We start from the raw sequence: 6,297 nt of genomic DNA, 5'->3' as shown, positions 1-6,297 counted from the left end.
TCTGATCGGAAACGTGACAAACGTCTCTCTTCTCTTCTCGCTTTCTTTGTCGCGCGGACAAAAATTATTTTGTGAAATTCCACCCTTTTCGCGATTCTAGATCTCTGCTTTCTACAGGCAACCCTTTCCTTTCACGTGGCGCGTTCGCATCGCTTTACCCTCGCCGTCATCGGTAAATTTTCTCTTTGTAGATTTTTGTCGGCGTGTACCTTTAGCCGGGCATGCCGCACGAAAGATACACGATATACACACATCCGCATATATTTGCCGGAATTACAGTAACGAGATATATCTAGCCGAGCGGCCTGCGATTCCGCCAACATCTCCCGTGAGTCTCGCAAATTAAGTAACGCGTATTTAAAGAGCGAACCATCTGAATGTTTGTCATCCCTATAATAAACATTAATTAAGTAGAATATCGTTGACCTTTGTCCGTAGTATTTGTAAGATTTTTAGAAATTAAAATGAAATTATTTCGCCAAGTAGCATTTGTCTTTTTTCAAAACTTGAAAAAGATAAGTTCTTGTATTATAAAAGTTTTTTTAGTTAAGCCTGATTAAAGAAATCATATTATGTTTACATATTCTGAGATTTTTCGAGTTTTTGCACTGTTGCACCCTTAGATTTTCTTTCTCTTTCTTAGATCTCAAGCTTGCGTAATTGTGCTTAATTATTAAGTAATTCCCGGCAATTCGCGATGTCCGGTTATATCGAGAAATTTAGAGCAACAAATAGAAAGGCAAAGCCCACCACTCATTATCTTTAGGGTGGATTGGCTGAGATATTATGTACCGCGTATACCCCGTCTACCGACGTAATCAATGAATGGACCAGGCGGACAATCCCTCTGTGACAAAAGCCCGACATTTTCCGGCTTTTCAGTCTCATTACCGTAATAATGCAAATGAAAAGGAATTTTGCGAGCTTGTTCGGTGCCTGCTTTTCTTGCTTTTCGCGACCAGCATCTCTATTTTTCACCCGCCGTTCTACCGGAGGACTTAATGTCGAAAAGATATGAATGCTAATTAGCTGGCACATTCACATGTTTAATTAATCTACACTCGTTCATCATATTATAAAAAAAAGTTTCAGCTAAATGACACCGAAAAATTATATTAAAAAATGCGTCACATTTTAGAGGGATAATTATCTAATCTAGACTACTTCTAATGATATTTAATCAGTAATAAATTTTTTTATATTTAATCTCTCTATACATCCTTGCAAATTACGTAAAACAAAAGAGTTATAATCAGAATTACTCTTATAAAATTGCCTGTTAAATTTCAGATATGATAATAACATTAAAACAAACGTAGCATGAAGCACATGTTATAATAATACAGCAACTTAATAAATGTGTGTCCCGTCCGCATTAAAATAATTAAATTAATAATTGAACTTAAAGTACGCCGAGATAATCGATCAAGTAAAAAATCAATCTTCTATGCGTGATGGCATTTCATATAGATTTTATCTGGGCGACGACGTTTTGCTCGAGCAGATAAATCTTCTCACGATACGAAGCATATCTGAAATAGAAAGCGAACAAACGAACGAACGAATCGTGATTGCGAGTAATCGCGATCGTAATCGAGAGATGCCGATACGACGCGATGTATTGTCTCGCCGTAGAAAGTTTTTATCTGAATAAATAACGATAACGAGGAAACTTCGCGAACTGCTGGGCATTCTTAACTGCTAGACTTTATCTCGATTCTTGCATTACTTGAATATTAATATAAAATAAACGGAAGTCATCGGAATTAATTAAAAATCTGGAATGTTACATCTGCAGAAACCTATTAATTCTTATTAATTATTAATTATTAATTATTGGAAGCCACGAGATGAAGTAAAAGGAACGCAGAAAATACAAACGGTTTGAAACACAATGTCTTTTATGTTTTTAATGTTTTAAGATGTTAATTCCATAAAAACTTGCAATAATATTTAACATCACAGTAACGTGTAAAATAGATTTTACGACAAGATAATCGAAATTAAGACATTAGGACAAGTATTAAAGCATTAAGACAAGATATTCGAAACGGTAACAGCAAGAGACGATATTTTATATAAATATTGCGCTAAAACAAGAAGGCAGCAAGGAGAAAATGGAGATGACTCGAGCGTGACACTGCATGTCGATGACGTGACCCCCTCACGAGACGTCGATGTGCGGTATTCGTGAGGTAACGGGCGCGTGATGACCATCCACGGGAACGGTTCTCTATTCGGGAACCAAGGCGCGCGAGAAAATAAAAGAGACCGGGGAGGAAAAAAAGAAAAAAGAGAGAACAGAAGAAAAGAAAAAAGGGGGGAAAAAGCGCGCGCGGAGGGAAAGAAACGGGATGCACGGATGCTGCGCGCAATGGTGGTGTTCCTCAGACAGAGACACATAGCCCCGAGCTATGTAATTCATTACTAAAGCAATCTCACCCTGGCACCCTCTCTAGCCTGCACCCTGCCTCCGCCCCTGGCCCATCAGAGCCGCCCGAGAGAGCCCGCACGTTATAATATAAAAAAAGAAGATGGTACGCGCGCGCCGGGATGTGGAAGGGTTTGGGGGGCGGCGGCGGCGGCGGCGGTGGCGGCGATGCGATGGTGGTAGCGAGAGGGTGGGCATACGCGCGGAGAACGGGAGAGGACATGGAGGAGGCGCGGGAGGGTAGGAGCGCCCGATTAGAATAGCGCCCCCTGACAACAAAACAAAATGAAACACAAAGCAGTGTTTTCATAATTAAAAAGATTGCGCGCGCTTCTTTCTTCCTACCGTTCCTATTCATGCCTCTTTTCATCTCCCTTCTCCTTCCCTATCTTTCTCTCACTCACCCTGTTTCTGTCTCCCCGTCCCGTTCTGCACTCCGCAGCCTTCCTCCCTCACTCTTGCGTTCTCTCTCCCTTTTTCTCTTTTCTTGAGCAGAAACGGTGCGCGAGACAGAGAGGCGGAATTCAATAACCGTATTAATACGCGTTGCCTATAGAAACCCAGCAGACGTATTAAAATGTTTTAATCAACTCCCGCGCAGACGCGAGAAATCGAAGCTACGATCACAATGATTTTCAATGAATCAACCGAATCGAATGCGTGTTTTCGCAAACGTGTTTTCGAATCCTCGTGTAAAGTGCTCTCGCACCGATCATGAATCCGCGACGATTTGTGGATAACAGCGCTGGAATACGAAAATCGGATACACGAATTCATCGTGTTGTCATCCCGAATTCGTAGTTACGTGTGAACACGTAGTTGCGTGAAATTTTCACATAAAATAGTGTTAAATGAAACATAAAGGTAAGATCCTTCATTTCTGGATGGTCAGCGAAAACTGCCGCGTTGGGACATGTCAATGATTTTGCGGACAAATTCTACCGTCTTGTTAATTGCAAACAAGAGAAAGCAAAAACAAAAACCAGCAATGATTTCGCATTTGCAGTCAATGCGCTAAATACCAAAGAAACGCGAGCTCGAGGGAAACATAAATGGCGCGCCCCGGGGACGCGTGTTACAATGCATCAAGTACACGCGAGGTTGCATCAATCAAATGATTGCATATTTATTCGCTCTTCCCCGGAGGTAGCTCGGGCAAGCTACCTCCTGTCGCTAATCTGCAAATTTAACGGATATCTTCTTCATCGCCAACTGCGTCGACCAATCACCACGTATGGCGCGACAGAAAAACAACAAGAATATGGAATTTCATTTAAATCTTCCACCATAGAGAATGATGATTGCTCTTTTTCAAAGAAATGTCTCTGCTTCATTAAAATTAAAGAAAATTAGTATAACGACACGAGTTAATGAACATATTTGTGATATCAAGAAGGATGCTAGCTGCCAGTCGGTGGTTAGCAATCATAGACTGCGTCATAACCATAATTTTGATTGGTGTAATACTAAAGTTTTACATCAGGAAAGTAATCGCAGGAAGAGAGAGATCGCGGAAATGTGTTTTATCAAATGTAATGACAATTCTATTAATGTTCAAAAAGACACGGATAATCTTCCTTGTATATATGACTCTATTTTTAAATGTGTTTGATGACTGTTTTCGAGATTTGACTTTGTTTTGCTTGTTGACTGGCTTCTCTCTCTCATTTGTGTTTCATCTGCTGTGGTGTGTGACACGTTCCCTTGTTAATCTGAGTGTTTTTTAAAGTTGTTTTCTGCCAGTAAGTTTATTACACTTGGACACTGTATTTAATTGTATCATTTATAAGTTTAATATTGATTTTTTATTTTTATTTTTTATTTTCCTTTTAGAAAGCGACTTTTATGTAAAACTAAAGTTTGGGGTTTTTTCACGCTTGAGAAGGACCGAAATAGTTGGGTCGAAACGTTGCGTGATTTGTCATCACTGTATAACCAGTTTGTGGTCGAATAAATAAATTTCTATATATATTGATTCACTGGTGATAAGGAGTGTTATTTGAAAATTAGTATAACATAATCTGTGCATAATACAATAAATGCTTAACGTAGTGACAGTCGTTGGCATATTTAAGGGGGGAGCCTGTTTTAGAACGCTGAAAATAAGGTATATTTTACGAATTGTTTTTGGAGAAACTATACAGCGGATCATTATAAAACTTTGATGCATTTATTAGTACATGTTTAAAGATAAAAAAAATTATTTTTTTATTTGAATATATCGCTTGTAGAGGTCGTCCTGGAGAAGGCTTAGTGCAGCCGCGTCGCCGGCGTTGCAAATTGGTGAGCATTCCTCCTGCCTCCAAATTTCGTCTAAACTGAAAAATTGAAATATGTTCTCGTTATTTATGAATTCCCATCGTCGATGAACCAAAGAGAGAAGAAAAAAGTTGAAAAGTGCCAAAATGGTGGAGCTTAGAACACAAAAGTACGATTTTTAGGCAAAGTTTTTGAACTTTTTCATGCAAAAATAATTGTTTAACTTAATGTTTTTATGAATATTAAAGGTTCATCGACGATGGGAATTCATAAATAACGAGAAAATATTTCAATTTTTCAGTTTGGATGAAATTTGGAGGCAGGAGAATGCTCACCAATTTACAATGCCGGCTGCACTAAGATGCCTCCAGGACGACCTCTACAGGCGATATATTCAATCAAAAAATAATTTTTTTTATCTTTAAACATGTACTAATAAATGCATCAAAGTTTTATAATGATCCGCTGTATAGTTTCTCCAAAAACAATTCGTAAAATTATACCTTATTTTCAACGTTCTAAAGCAGGCTCCCCCCTTAATATCATATACAGTAATTGGCACTTGCAATTTTTTAGTTAGAATTGCGGAAATGCGCTTAATTTTCATAAATGTATCAAATAAATAATTAGTACAATCCATAACAATATCATAAACAAAAACAGTTATCAATTATTAGTATAGTTATTAATATAGTGTTTATTAGTACAGTGTGCTAATGACCGTAGCGCTGCCAACGACCCTGTCACCCTATAATTTATTTATTCAGCCTTGAGACCGCTTAATTGCAAATTATTATTTAAATTATTTAAACTGCAATGTCTTATATGCGACCACACAGAAAAAATTCTAGAGCAACAGCATCTAAATTGATTCAATATGGCGTTCGCGGAAAAGAAATACATCGCATCCAGTTTCGCCGCGGAATCCGTGATCGAGAGGAAGTGCGCGACATTTGTTGCACTTGACGTGGTGTGCACGCTTGCGGAAGTGTATGCGAGTGTATGTGCACTTACGTCATGTTTGAAGCCTATCGATGATCGATGCCACCACCTGCGCCCCGATAGCGTCCCCGATACATTCTCGAGGTTTCGCCCTGGAAGTCGAAGAAAACTGACTTGCCGAACGATCGAGCTTATTTCCGCCTCGAGAAAAACGAAGATGCGCAGGAGGAGGAGGAGGGGAAAGAGAAAGAGCAAAAAAAAGAAAAAATAGAAGAACACGCATCTGTAGGAGGGAGAGGATCCACCGACGTGGAGGAACGGGTAAAGCGCGAACGGAACGCGAACGAAGAATGACGAAGAAAGAGCAAGAGCGTGGCCGGGCATGAGAGGAGGGAAGGGCGAGGAAGACACGGGGATCCCAGCGGGGGTGCGGAGGACAGAGGATGCGTACAGGTGGAGGAGGAGTAGGTGGTTGCAGACCGCGATTTAGCGGACTTTCGACGTAGCTGCACGTCTCGCGCGACGGGGTGTGCGCGATTCTTACGCGGCGGGGCCCGCCCACCGACGCCGCGTGGCCAATGGCGGCCGGCCAGCCGCGAGGATGCGCGAGCGCGGAACGAGGGGATGACGGGCCACCCTTTCCGTTGCGCACTCACCCTCCCGGA

The sequence above is a fragment of the Ooceraea biroi genome, chromosome 10, assembly GCF_003672135.1.
Source record: "Ooceraea biroi isolate clonal line C1 chromosome 10, Obir_v5.4, whole genome shotgun sequence".
Taxonomy (NCBI): domain Eukaryota; kingdom Metazoa; phylum Arthropoda; class Insecta; order Hymenoptera; family Formicidae; genus Ooceraea; species Ooceraea biroi.
Note: the sequence above shows the minus strand (reverse complement) of the source record.